Genomic DNA, 10,803 nt, shown 5'->3' on the forward strand with positions numbered 1-10,803 from the left:
TAATTTTAGACTTCTTTTATACTGGTAGCCAGATTTTCCTCATTTCCATGGTTTCTTCCTTTCTGTTGAAATTGTCCACATGCTTGGACACATGCTTCTATTGAAATTGTCCAAATTTCAATAGTTTCTCTGTGTCGTCTGGCATGGTGGTTGTTAGAGTGGTGCAGCATTTCTGTGCTCTCAGATTGACTCATAAAGTACTCTGCTAGGACTGACTTCTCTGGTTGAATCAGTCTGCAGTTCCTGCCTTTCATTTCCCTTCATTTGGGTTTAGGCATTCCTGCATTTGGTGGTTCCACAGATATATAAACCCCACTTGCATAGTTAATAATCAGGGCCAGCTAACACCTCCGAACAAAGGATTCCCCAGGCAGGAATCAGCCAGGCTTTGAAGCTGCAAGGCTTTTCAATGCTAATCAAGATGATCCATTGCAACATTCAGCACTTGCCAGATACAGACAAGAGTTCTTTCTCCCACTCTGGACCTTCCTCAGATATATGAACCTCCCTTATCTAGTCTCCGATATACCTCACAGCCTCTGAGGATGCCTGCCATAGATGTGGGCGAAACGTCAGGAGAGAATGCTTCTGGAACATGGCAATACAGCCCGGAAAACTCACAGCAACCCAGTGGTTCCGGCCATGAAAGCCTTCGACAATTACAATTCGTTCTCTTTGAAATCTCCCAGAGAAATTAGTTTCCTCCTAGGTCCATTGATTTCAATGAAGCACAGGGTCCACAAAACACATCATAGCCAATGTATCAGGGTTTAAAGTGTCCCAGGACTCTAGATTTATGTATACATTCGGCGCCATTTAATCCTATATATATTAGAAGAGTTCCCATAAAAGGAACTTCCTTCCCAGGCAGGAACGGACAAAATTGTATTATTATTAGTGTCTACCCAACCCAGTATTTGCTGAGCCGGGAAATGAGTCAATATTCATGCTGCTGTTGAGGGTGAGCTGTATTTTATTGTTGTTTTTCGCCGCTTTGTTTTTGTTTTCGTTCAGAAATAACTTTCGGGGAGGTTCATGACCCCTCCATCCGAATGTATTGTATTTCCATATATATATGAAAGTTGTGTGAAAATAAAAGAGTTGCGTTAAACGGACCTATTTAGATTAAAATCAGCGCCCCCGACCAACAGTTTCTGCGCAAAATTATATATACAAATGGTTTTATAGCAAAATCAAATGGTGTTTTTTGTATCAGCAAGGCGAAGGGCCGTTTTCAAAGACACCTTTATACACACAACACATCACTTGTTTATAGTTCTTATATATCTGTATCTTTGCAGGGCCGTGTATATATACATATATACATATATACATACAAACAAACGGTAAGCGTAACGAAGGCTAGTTACAGGCACTTGATATAATCTTTCCAGGTTAAGGAACACAAAGTCTCCGGCTGGCACTTTCGCGGCGCAGTTTGACCTTGAGGGCGGAGAGGTGGGAGCGTTTGGCTTTTGGAAAATATTGTTCACAGTGTCAACACAGAAGCACAGCCTGTTCCCTCCGCACGACGTCGGCCATAAACCACCCATAGATCTGGGTTGCTGCGAGTTTTCCGGGTGCTATGGTTATGTTTCAGAAGCATTCTCTCCTGACGTTTCGCCTGCAACTATGGCAGGCATCCTCAGAAGTTGTGAGGTTCCTTGGGAACGGATCAAGTAGGGTTTATTTATCTGTGGAATAATGTCCAAGGTGAGAGAAAGAACTCTCGTCTGTTCGAGGCAGGGGTATATGTTTCAACTGGCCACCTTGAATGGCCTTGCAGCTCCAAAGCCTAGCTGATTCTTGCCTGGGGGAATCTTTTGTTGGACGCAGCATATTATTTGAGAACACAGAAATGCTGGACCACTCTAACAGCCACCATATCAGACTACACAGGGAAGCCATTGAAATCTGGGTCAAACTGCATTATATGCGTCTACACTGACCCCAGGACGCATTTCAAACTGCATTACATGACAGTGTAGATCCAGTCTTGGTCTGTAGCATTGTAGCCTCAAGCTCACCTTCCTACCCCAAGTTGGCATATGGAAAATATTAGTTTTAAGTACGATATAAGAGAAAAATTAAATAGCAATGCAAAAAAAAAATCCAACGTCACCCTCAGTGCATCCTTTTCCTTTCCAGGCAACAGATCAACCCTTTGCCTCACTCAGTTCTTTCCAGGGAAAGCTGTTCAGCATCTAATGAAAAAAGGGTGTTTTTAGCCCAATTGGAAACACAGTTGAACCAAAAGCGCCATCTATTTCACCTAGATTTATTCCAAAGGCGCACAAGACTGAAAGCAAACCACGAATGCTGGCAAGGCCCCGAAACTTAGGCTTGCTAGGTGTGTGGATACGATTTCAAAAGGGGCAAAAGTCGGTGGCAAAGCCCGGCCCAACCCGCCGCATTTTGCACTACAGCTCCCATGGATGCTGACTTGTGGAAGACGGGAGTTGCAGTCGAAAAGATCTAGAGAACCCCCGTTTGAGGAAATGTCCCACTTGCTAAGCTTGTTCAAATGGCAAAGAAGGCCAGGTAGCCACATATGCCTGATAGAAACGGCAAAATATACAGTAGAGAGACACCACTTTGGCCGGAAAGCAGAATGAATTCAGAGACATTCATTTTAGCAAAGTAGAGGATAATAGCACACCAGGAATGTCGCTGAATTCTTGAAAAATCCCAATGCCCCTAAATCCAAAGAGTCCCCCTTAGAAACTACGGGGTCGATTTGGGGGAAAAGATACTTCCTCTTTAGGAAAAGATGTCAGGATCCCAATCCTTGCCTTAATTTATCCTTTATGTGGACAAAGCATCCATAGCACGCAAGCACACACACACACACACCCATACTGTGTGTGTATGTATGTATGTATATAGTCTCCCATTGCAACCCTACTCAGAAATTTGAACTCAGAGGAACAAACTATCCCAGACTGCATATACATTATATAATTACTGCAGTTTGATTCTTTAGTTGTTATAGCTCAAGCAGGCCTGTAAAAAGGGGTTTAACCCCCCCCCCCCCCCGAAAATTTTCAGGTTAAAAAAAACTGGTTTACTCATGAATTTTAACTGGTTAACTGTGTTTCTAACAAACGTTGTGGTATTCTTTTGTAACTATAAATCAGGGGTCCTCAAACTTTTAAAGCAGAGGGCCGGTCCACAATCCTTCAGACTGCTGAGGGGCCAAATTATCATTTGGGGGGAAAACCCGAACAAATTCCTATGCACACTGCACATATCTTATTTGTAGTGCAAAACAACAATAACAATGAAAGAACAATACAATATTTAAAAATGAAAATAATTTTAACCAACGTAAACCTATCAGGATTTCAATAGGAAGTGTGGGCCTGCTTCTGGCCAATGAGATAGTCAGGTTAATTAGGGTTGTTGTTGTTGTCGTTGTGTGTCTTCAAGTCATTTCAGACTTTGGGCGAGCCTAAGTCCAAAATTATTTATTTATTCATTTACTACATTTATTTACTACATTTATATCCCACCCTTCTCACCCCGAAGGGAACTCAGAGCAGCTGCATGTACATACAGTATATTATATTATTAGCATAGCACAATATTAGCAGTATACTATATTGAACTATACCACTATACTGTAATATTATATGTAATATATAACATATAATTAATATTATTATATGGTATTATTGTTAGCATTATATTGTATAAAATGATAATATTTTTATCAATATTATATGTTTATACAATATATTATATTATTAAAACTGATATAAAAATATTATATTATAAATGAGGGCGGGGGCCAGGTAAATTACCTTGGGGGGCCGCATCTGGCCCCCGGGCCTTAGTTTGGGGACCCCTGCTATAAATGATCAATTAGCAATCATTTTCAGTTATTTTAAGACTTGAAACTTTGTAACTAAAATAGAAATTTGATTTAATGAAGTCTATATAAAATATACTTGAAACCCATATAAGTTAAAGTATTTTATGTTATGGCACGATGAAAAATGCCTGTTACTCTTTGTAATCTTTTACCTAGGTCATTGCTATCTTAAATGCTAGTTATAAGTTTTAATCCTGGTTTTATCAGTTTTATCTGCTGTTAATTCCACCCACATCGTGTGTTTTAATCAGTTTTGGCTATTTTTGGCCTTACTAACCTTGCATACCTTGTATCTCATACCTTTTACAAAGCAATAAAAATGTTGTTGTTGTGTTACCGAACTACTCTTCATGATTTCCTAAAAAAGTTTCAAACACCCATTCCCCCCAAATTTTTTTTTCTGGCTAGGCCCTGAGCTCAAGGGTGTGGAAGCCTGGGAGTTGTAGTTTGGCGAGGCATCAACCAACACAGAGAGAAAATTTAAGACCTTGTAAAACTATAATTCCCAGGATACCTGGCACTGCTCCATGGCAGTTTAAGGGCCCTTCCACACAGCCATATAACCCAGAATACCAAGGCAGATGATCCACAACATCTGCTTTGAACTGGGTCATCTGAATCCACAGGGCCATATAGGCCAGTTCAAAGCAGATAATGTGGGATTTTGTTCGGCTGTATGGAAGGGGCCAAAGTGAGGCCAAATCGCATTAATTCCATAGTGTAGCTGCATCCTCAGCTGGCTTTATTTTTCTTCCCGACCTAAGCTCTTATTTGTATCAATTAACTTTATTTTTACTCCTCCTTTCTCTCATATAGGAACTCAAGGTGGCTAACAATACGACACCATGCATATTAAAACAATGCAAATGCATTCAATAAAAATATATAAATAAATAAAAATCAAAGCTTTGGTGTCATTATCCCCCACCCCCACTCCCTCTTCATCATGTTTATTTATATTGTATCCCTCTTTTTCTCACCACAAGGAGACTCAAAGAGGCTTACATTAATAGCATTTCAATCCAGTGAGTTGCTGTGAGTTTTCTGGGCTGTATGGCCATATTCCAGAAGGATTCTCTCCTGACTTTTCATCCACATCTATGGCAGGCATCCTCAGAGGTGTGAGGTATATTGGAGACTAGGCAAGTGTGGTTTATATATCTGTGGAAGGTCCAGGGTGGGGGAAAGAACTCTTGCCTGTATGAGGCAAGTGTGAAAGTTGCAATTAATCACCTTGATTAGCATTTAAAAGCTTTGCAGCTTCAAAGCCTGGCTGCTTCCTGCCTGGAGAATCCTTTGTTGGGAGGTGTTAGCTGGCCCGGATTGTTTCTTGTCTGGAATTCCCGTTTTCTGAGTGGTGTTCTTTCTTTACTGTCCTGATTTTTTAAAAAAATACTGGTAGTCAGATTTTGTTCACTTTTATGGTTCATCCTTTCTGTTGACAAGTCTCCCCCCAGGAATCAAGCAGGCTTTGAAGCAGCAAAGCTTTGTAATGTTAATCAAGGTGATTAATAGCTTGCATTCATACTTGCCTCAGGCAGAGGAGAGTTCTGTTAGGAGATTCAGAGCTGTTAGGCTCAAAAATCTCTTGTGGTGATTTCACCAAAAATATAGCAGGCAAGCAAGAGAAGAGTACAGACAGAATCCCTTCTGGAATGAAAGCATGCATCGGAATGTGAGGGAAGGGGGAGAGAAATTCCCTTACTCGAAACCTGTTTCTAATCTAGCTACTCATTGAGGACTGGAGACTTGTGAAGTCCAGGGATGAAACCCAACAAGTTCATTCTCCCACCCTGAACATCCCATAGATATATAAACCCCACTTGCCTAGTTTCCAACAGACTTCACAACCTCTGAGGATGCCTGCCATAGATGTGGGTGAAACGTCAGGAGAGAATGCTTCTGGAACATGGCTATGCAGCCCGGAAAACTCGCAGCAACCCAGTCTTTGAACTGCCCAGGGTCAATGCTATCAAATCCTGGGAGTTGGAGTTTGCTGAGTCTCCATCTCGCCTTGTCAGAAAAGCCTACAGCTCCCAGGATTCCCCCAGCACTGAGCCAGGGCAGTTAAAGTGGGGTCAAACTGCATTCAGAGAAATCTGTGTCACCTAAAACACATTTGAAAGGGAGAGCGAGAAGTGGACAACTCCAAAAGGAGGTTTTTGCTTAAATACAAAATAAACACAGTAAAAACCGAGCGGTCCTCGACTGGGATTGACTTTAAATAACTGTTATCTTGAGGGAAAACAGTCCCAGTCTGTAGGCGTGTGTGTACTATAAACGCTCCGACCCAGGAGGCTGCAAAGGCCGCTGAAGCCAGCCACCCGCTTTGAAGGGTCCCTTCTCTGGCCAGAGAAGAGAGCCTGGACCAGAGCCGGCCCTAGGTATTTTTCAAGTGTAGGCGAACAGAATTTTGCCGCACCCCCCCACCCCACCCCAAAAAAAACAATCACTGAAAAATAAAACTGTTGGATAAGCGAAAATGTTGGATAATAAGGAGGGATTAAGGAAAAGCCTATTAAACATCAAATTACATTAAGATTTTACAAATTAAGCACCAAAACATCATGCTTTACAACAAATCAACCGAAAAAGCAGTCTCGACTGTGCCCCCGTATGTTTGGCGCCCGAAACAACCGCTTAATTCACCTCATTGTTGGACCGGCTCTGGCCTGGACCGAAAAGCCATCCAGTTTCCCCTCTCTGAAGGTGCCAAAACACCCCTGAGACTGACAGGTGGGGCCTTGCCTATTATTCATGTGGGGGAGGGGATACTTGCTCTGGATTTTAGTTCGAACTTTTAAAATAACCTCTCCAACAACAATCCTTGTTGTATTTCTGCCCTTCTTCAAGTCCTTTCCAGATTTGAAGATCCTAAGTAGAGCCTAACCTGATTTTCTAGGTCTGAGAGTCTGTGGCCCCTCCTACACTGCCATATAAAATCCAGATTATCTGCTTTGAACTGGATTATATGGTTGCTTCTTTGGGACTCTTATTGAATGACCATACATTTCACTGGCCAGACAACTATAATTGTTATAAGACTTAGTGTATAAAACAGATTTATGTTTCACTGTACATGTCTATTAATATTGGGTTTAAAAAAACATTGTAATTGATATACTGTGATTGTTATGTATTTTATATTGCTGTATTTTATATTGTTATATTTTATACTGTTGTATTTTATTGTATGTTGTTGGGCTTGGCCCCATCTGAGCTGCCCCAAGTCCCTTGGGGAGATGGGGCAGAATATAAAAATAAACTTATTATTATTATTATTATTATTATTATTATTATTATTATTATTATTATTATTCTACTACTACTGTTTGTAGTGGTCTTGTGTCTTGGAATGGAAGCTTATCCCAGCTCACCAAAGGTAAGGTTCTGCTAGTTATGAAGTTTACTTCTAGTACTCTGCTATATTTATGGTGGAATCACCCCAACTAAGGGTTATTTTGAGTTTAACAGATTCCCCAACAGTGAGCAGAGAACTGAAGCCTGGTCTCCACCATTATAATACAGATTATCAAAGCAGATAACCCATATTATCTGCTTTGAACTGGATTATATGAGTTCACACTGCCATATATTGTAATCCAGTTCAAAGCAGATCAAGGATGAAGTTTGTTTCCCAGCTCTCTGTATTTGTTGTTCAGAAAGTCACTTATCTCCAAAAAGAGAGGAGGCTGGGTTTTTTTCATGATTCAAAAGGTTCTCAAGCTTGTGTTGTGGGTTTTGAATGTTGCTATATTTTGCTGTCCCTAGTCACATTTCCAACTATGAGGCTTATCCACAGCCAGAGCCTGTTCTTTGTCCTCAAAAGCATGGATCTCCCCAGCCCTCCTGACTTCAGTCTCATTGATCTCAATGAGGCTGCTTTCCCAGATTGTATAGGCTGGGAGCAATCCCAATCCCAAGAGGTTAACTGAAAATGGACACCAAAATGGCATGTCTTTTGGCCGAATTGCACAAGCCTAGGAACCAGCCTAAGTGGCTTCACTTGAGAGTCCTCAAGTAACATTGGACTGTCATATTTCCAGGCCTAAAACCCATCCCTCAATTCATAAAGGCTTGCACAGCTTTCCTAAATACCAATCAATGGAAGTAGCTGCTAGCTGCTTCTCTATTTGATTCATTGGCCAAGCCTTTCCTCTTTCCCAACAATTTCTGTATGGTAAGAAATCCTACAAGGCTATACTCACACTGCAGTTTGATGCCACATTAACTGCCATGGCTCAGTGCTGTGGAGTTCAGAGATTTGTAGTGAGATATTTACTCTTCTCTGCCAGAGAGCTCTGGTGCCATGACAAATTAGCAACCAATAGAGGAGGCTTTGTGTTGCAACTCTTAACTGGGATCTGCAACCAGAACATGTACATGTACATATTCTAAAAGCATCAGAACTTAGAAGAGTTGGACACATCTACACTGACCACTTCCAATGCCTTCTATCCAACGAGGTTGAGTTGTCCTCAATGAGGCTGCATTGCCCTGGTTCAGGCAAGCAGGAGAGGTGGCTGGAGGGCGGGGGCAGCACTTTCCAAAGCTGTCTGACATTAGTCACCCTCCCAAGGAGCTCTCCAGATACCATTTGACTCCAAAGCATGACTAAAAATACCCGGAAAGCCCAGGAATGTCACATCCAGGCCCTTCTCTTCTCCACGCACACCCCTGCATATCCTTCCCGTAAAGGAGTCAGGGACAGTGTTGGTTTAGGAAATGCAAGGGTTGCCCTCCCCCACACACCTCAGGTTTCCTGGCCTGGTAAACTGACCACAAATTGCCAAGAGCTTTTGGGCCTGTCTTTGGGCCTGCCAACACCCTCTTCCTCCTTTGCTTGGGGACTTAGGTTTACATTCATGGTGAGAAGGAGGAGGAGGCAGCAAGGGCCATGCAGTGTTTTTAGCCTCTTCTTTCCTCCCTCAGCTGTTTTGGGATTTTCATTTGCCTCTCCCAGTGCCTTCTTCTTCCCCATATCATGATGAATCAACCAAGGAAAGAAAAAAATCAACTACCAGTCTTCAATGACAAGCAGTGATACCAGGCCTGAAGGTCTGAATCTACATGTGTTTGCAATCCTGTTTGTTTCAATTTATTATTTATTTATTACAACATTTATATCCCGCCCTTCTCACCCAACAGGGGACTCAGGGCGGCTTACAATAAAACACACATATAAAAAACTGTACATTACATTTTGAAGCAAGTACTGTACACATCTATTAGAATAAGAAAGGTACAGCTCAGTTACATATCTGCTCAGCAGGCCAGCGCCTAAGCTCAGTGGGAATTTATTGTCCTTGTTGCTGTGTGCCTTCAAGCTCTTTCTTACTTATGGTGGCCCTAAAGTGAACCTATTATGGTCTTTTTTATTATTTTTTTTACTGAGATTAAGGGTACATCTACACTGGAGAATGAGTGAATTTTGATACCACTTTAACTGCCATGGTTCAACAGTATGGAATCTTCTCTGGCAAAGAGAGCTAATGCCTCCCCAAACTACAATGCCCATGATTCCATAGCATGGAGTCATGGCAGCTAAGGTGGTGCCAAACTGCATAAATTTTGCAGTGTAGATGAATCCAAGGAGGCTGGACTTGCAGTTGGGGCCTTCCCTGTCAATGGTTTGGTGTATTTGCCTTGCTCAAAATCAAAGTGCATGCCACTCAAACCCAGTCAAACCCAGTCAAGGTATTCTGTATACAAGGCAGAAACATCCAACACGTATCCTTGTAATTGTGTGCCTTCAAGTAATTTGTCTCATGGCAACTCTAAGGCAAACCTATCAGAGGGTTTTCTTGGCACGATCTACTTAAACGTGGTTGCCCCTTACCTTCCTTTGAGAGTGAGACAGTGTGAGTTGCCCTGGATCACCCACATCACAGTGGTTCTTAAATACAAATAATAATAAATTCAATAAAGAGAAGGGCAAAGGCAAACCCACCTCTGAACCATATTTACAAAGAAATCTCCTGCAACAGGGTCACCTTAAGGTTTCCATGTCAGAAATGACTTGAAGACATACAACAACACAAGAAATTAAGAAATACCAATAATAAGATCAACCAAATCTGCCATCTGAGTGTCTCTTTCACTCTCCTTAATAGTAGCCCTTCTGCCTCTGATTTTATACATGGAGAACTGAGGCTAGCTTAACAAGAAAGGAAGGGTATAAGTGATTTCCAAACCTACAGCAAACGGTTCCGCTTTTACTGTTTGTAAGTGCAGTACTATGTTTGTGGAAAGGATGAGCTGAGAGCCTTCTCAAAGATAAAAGAGCTTCATTGCTTTTAAAGGGTCCAGAGGGAAAACTCTGCTTTGAAAATATTGACCCTGGAGTGTCACATCCTAAGCCAGTAAAGAGCAGCGCAGGGATGACCTGCCTCCACATTGATTTAACATGTGGCCAGACGGACAGGGCTGCAGGTGTAGGAACTGCTACTGCTACCATCCCCATCTTCAGCTTGCCTCCCTTAGACCCCACTCCCCTTTCCTGGGAAATTTATTAGCAAGGTTAACTAAACGGCAACCCCGGGTGCAATTTCCAGAGGAAGAATGCTTTGATCCCATTCTCAATTCTCACTGCGGGAAGGAGATTGCATTGCCAAACGCCAGCGTTCCCTGCACCCCCTGCCCACCCTCCACTCCAGCTCCCATCCTCTGCCTTGCCACTTGTTCTGGCAGATATGTTACCATTTAATCCATAAGAAATCTTCCCGCAGTTCCTCACACCCTCTCTCATTTCTGGCTTTAAGATGTTTCCTTTGGAAATACATTTGGCCTTAGAATGAATCCACACTACACAGCTAGAGCAGCTTGATATTATTTTAAGATTCATAACCCCATTCTGGGATCTGCAATTTGGTGAAGAAGTTAGAACTCTCTGCTAGACAGCACTAGCCATGCACCCTTGATATATACAG

The sequence above is a fragment of the Anolis carolinensis genome, chromosome 2 (assembly GCF_035594765.1).
Source record: "Anolis carolinensis isolate JA03-04 chromosome 2, rAnoCar3.1.pri, whole genome shotgun sequence".
In the NCBI taxonomy this organism is placed as follows: domain Eukaryota; kingdom Metazoa; phylum Chordata; class Lepidosauria; order Squamata; family Dactyloidae; genus Anolis; species Anolis carolinensis.